This window comes from Pleurodeles waltl, chromosome 7, assembly GCF_031143425.1.
Source record: "Pleurodeles waltl isolate 20211129_DDA chromosome 7, aPleWal1.hap1.20221129, whole genome shotgun sequence".
NCBI lineage: Eukaryota > Metazoa > Chordata > Amphibia > Caudata > Salamandridae > Pleurodeles > Pleurodeles waltl.
This window is the reverse complement of record NC_090446.1, coordinates 506,489,582-506,493,910: the sequence shown is the minus strand read 5'-3', so window position 1 is coordinate 506,493,910 and position 4,329 is coordinate 506,489,582.

The window sequence follows — 4,329 nt, the reverse complement described above, 5'->3', positions numbered from 1 at the left end:
AAGCGGGAGTTCTTGTGCTGCTGCTTGACTCTTTCTTCCATACGGCCAAAGGAAATATTAAATTAATCATCCCTGACTCCATGGAGGGGATGGGTGCCCCTATTGTGCTGCTGGAAGCCAAAAGGAGCCAACGTGCTCCCTATTTAAGAGCAGAGCAGACGAATACCGGTGGCTGTGTTCTCCTGGGGGCCCAATACTGAAAGGCCACGGAACAATTGATGGTGCTAATTTAAGTCCCCCTTTTTATTGTTCCCCTTTTGTCTGAACTTAGAGCCTCTTGTCTAATATTTAGACACGATGAACTCTGCGCAACTAGTTGCCCTGATAAGCTTGGCAGTTTTTCATCCTTCCATTATTTTGGCACAACAAGACGGTGAGTAGGTCTCACGCATTGTTCTTTGTTGTATGCACGTGTCCTGCTTATGTTTCACTTATTGCTAAGAAGGATGCACATGTTTTCACAGGTTCGCAAACGATTCTCGAGAGGGACTTATCCATCTGCTACAAGCTGGGGAGGGGTTACTGCACGCTCTCAGTTGAATCTGCACTTTGCCATCACCTAGAATGAAATAACATTTAAGGATACTGAAAACATATTACTATTGTGTGCAAAATACAACATGATTAAGATCCAGTATAGTGTTTCTGGTGCACTTGCCCTTGATCTGCGAGATTGACAGGCCTTGTCTATGTCTTGCTAGGAGAATGCATGTCTTTTTTGGGTGGTGTTTTGCTATTTCTCGTCATACGTTGCTGCTAAAATGCAACTTTGGCCTTGTGTTATTCTTTGCTGTGCCATGGCGAGGCGGTATAGCTTGTGATAATAGTCGTGGCTCCTTTGCAATGGAGGAGGAGCGTTACCCCACTGGCTGAGAGCCAGCAGCTGCAAAAATAAAACAATATTTTATTGTTGCATTATTTTTCAGCTGCTGGCTGAGCCAGCATGTGCTGGGAAGGGTGGGTCTGGGCAACGGGAGGGGGAGGAAGAATGGAGTGGATTGGAGTGCGCTTAAGTGTGCATGTCAGTTTGTCTGTCTGTCTTAGGCTGGCCAAACAGGCATGCACACTAAGGTTTCACCAACTCTGCTGTATTTGACAGCTGGGTTGGAGAAACAGAACAGACTCTCTGTGCCTGAGCGAGCCGTCAACCAGCCCACTCAGGCCAATCCCTGTGCTGCTCTCATGCTTGGTAATAGGATGAGAGCTGTGTAGGGATTGCACAAGGAGTCTCTGAAGCTACTGGGACTGCTAGGACCAGGAAGAGGATTGCGAGGCAGTCGGCACCACCAGGTTTCTTTTTTTATTATTAAACTCCCGTACCCACCCATGTGCGTTCCCCAACCTTCCCCCTCACCCCCACCCCCTGTGCGTTCCCCCAACGCCCGCTCCACCAGCCCAACTACTTTTAAATTGCTTCAGCCGCCATTGGTAATACTTATGATCACGGATTACATTCCTAAAAGCAGTCATTGCCACATCTAGTGCATTAGGGTTTACCCGAACAGAAGCTTGGGGCTTGGAAATGTCCTCTCCAGCTCACACTCTGAGGGATTTCAAATACTTGAAAATAACATCTAAATGCCTTTTTTGCATTTTTATGTGTGATTATTTTTATTGTATCCGATAGAGGTAAATCAGGCAAGAGGCTCATTCACTGATAAAAAAAATAACATGCTTACCAATCTCATTTTTAACGTATAACTGTCTTGAATCCAGCATAAGAGCGTAAATGTTCTTGAAATAATTTCTTCATTCATTAATTTGTGCTTCATTATTAATAGACAGGTGAACAATATTTCATGGATTTTTTTTTTTTTTTACAAGTACATGCGGTTTTTAATGTAGGCTTGTCTGTTGCCTTACGTGCACAAACCCCTGGACGAGATCCAGCTCCACCGCGGGAAAAACCTCACCAGCCGCCACTGCTTTCTACTTCAAAAAAATGAAGGCAAAGAGATTTGAGTTCTGCCTCACTAACCAGGGTTACCAACGTTGGGTCTTCAAATGGGTTAGGTCTCTAGCTTTGCACAGAGGGTCTTGATGTACCTTAGCTAAAATAGAAGAGGGAGAAGCCTTATAAAATCTTCTGAAAAGGTCAACCCTAGTTCTTTGTGGGACACAAAAGTGGAACAGTTATAGGGGACTGACAACAGCCTCCTTAGACAATCATTTTTGGAGACCGGTAATTTTGTGACATTGACATGGCTTCAGATACCAACCCCATAGGTGGCCCTGGAAATGCACCTGGCCTGGTGAATTATGTCCACTGCACACAGGGGTTTCATCCCAATTTGGAAAAAAAAATAATCAGCGTAGGAGGCTGGACTGGCTTGTAGTGAGTACCAAGGGGTACTTACACCTTGCACCAGGCCCAGTTATCCCTTATTAGTGTATAGGGTGTCTAGCAGCTTAGGCTGATAGATAATGGTAGCTTAGCAGAGCAGCTTAGGCTGAACTAGGAGACGTGTGAAGCTACTACAGTACCACAAATGCCATCTGCACAATATCATAAGAAAACACAATACACAGATATACTAAAAATAAAGGTACTTTATTTTTATGACAATATGCCAAAAGTATCTCAGTGAGTACCCTCAGTATGAGGATAGCAAATATACACAAGATATATGTACACAATACCAAAAATATGCAGTATAGTCTTAGAAAACAGTGCAAACAATGTATAGTTACAATAGGATGCAATGGGAGCACATAGGGATAGGGGCAACACAAACCATATACTCCAAAAGTGGAATGCGAACCACGAATGGACCCCAAACCTATGTGACCTTGTAGAGGGTCGCTGGGACTATTAGAAAATAGTAAGGTTTAGAAAAATACCCCACCCCAAGACCCTGAAAAGTGAGTGCAAAGTGCACTAAAGTTCCCCCAAGGACATAGAAGTTGTAATAGAGGAATTCTGCAGGAAAGACACAAACCAGCAATGCAACAACGATGGATTTCCAGTCGAGGGTACCTGTGGAACAAGGGGACCAAGTCCAAAAGTCACAAGCAAGTCGGAGATGGGCAGATGCCCAGGAAATGCCAGCTGTGGGTGCAAAGAAGCTTCTACTGGACAGAAGAAGCTGAGGATTCTGCAGGAACGACAAGGGCTAGAGACTTCCCTCTTGGAGGATGGATCCCCCACGCCGTGGAGAGTGGTGCAGAAGTGTTTTCCCGCCGAAAGAACGCCAACAAGCCTTGCTAGCTGCAAGTCGTGCAGTTAACGTTTTTGGATGCTGCTGTGGCCCAGGATGGACCAGGATGTCGCCAATTGCGTCTGGGGACAGAGGAGGTATCGAGCAACACAAGGAGCCCTCTCAGGAGCAGGCAGCACCCGCAGAAGTGACAGAACAGGCACTACGAAGAAGAGTGAAACGGTGCTCACCCGAAGTTGCACAAAGGAGTCCCAAATCGCCGGAGACCAACTTAGAAAGTCGTGCAATGCAGGTTAGAGTGCCGTGGACCCAGGCTTGGCTGTGCACAAAGGATTTCCGCCGGAAGTGCACAGAGGCTGGAGTAGCTGCAAAAGTCGCGGTTCCCAGCAATGCAGTCTGGCGTGGGGAGGCAAGGACTTACCTCCACCAAACTTGGACTGAAGAGTCACTGGACTGTGAGGGTCACTTGGACAGAGTTGCTGGATTCGAGGGACCTCGCTCGTCGTGCTGAGAGGAGACCCAAGGGACCGGTGATGCAGCTTTTTGGTGCCTGCGGTTGCAGGGGGAAGATTCCGTCGACCCACAGGAGATTTCTTCGCAGCTTCTGATGCAGAGAGGAGGCAGACTACCCCCACAGGATGCACCACCAGGAAAACAGTCGAGAAGGCGGCAGGATTAGCGTTACAAGGTCGCAGTAGTCGTCTTTGCTACTTTGTTGCAGTTTTGCAGGCTTCCGGCGCGGTCAGCAGTTGATTCCTTGGCAGAAGGTGAAGAGAGAGATGCAGAGGAACTCTGATGAGCTCTTGCATTCGTTATCTGAGGAATCCCCAAAGACAGAGACCCTAAATAGCCAGAAAAGAGGGTTTGGCTACTTAGGAGAGAGGTTAGGCTAGCAACACCTGAAGGAGCCTATCAGAAGGAGTCTCTGACGTCACCTGCTGGCCTGTCCACTCAGAGCAGTCCAGTGTGCCAGCAGCACCTCTGTTTCCAAGATGGCAGAGGTCTGGAGCACACTGGAGGAGCTCTGGGCACCTCCCAGGGGAGGTGCAGGTCAGGGGAGTGGTCACTCCCCTTTCCTTTGTCCAGTTTCGCGCCTAAGCAGGGCTGAGGGGTCCCTGAACCGGTGTAGACTGGCTTATGCAGAATTGGGCACATCTGTGCCCAAGAAAGC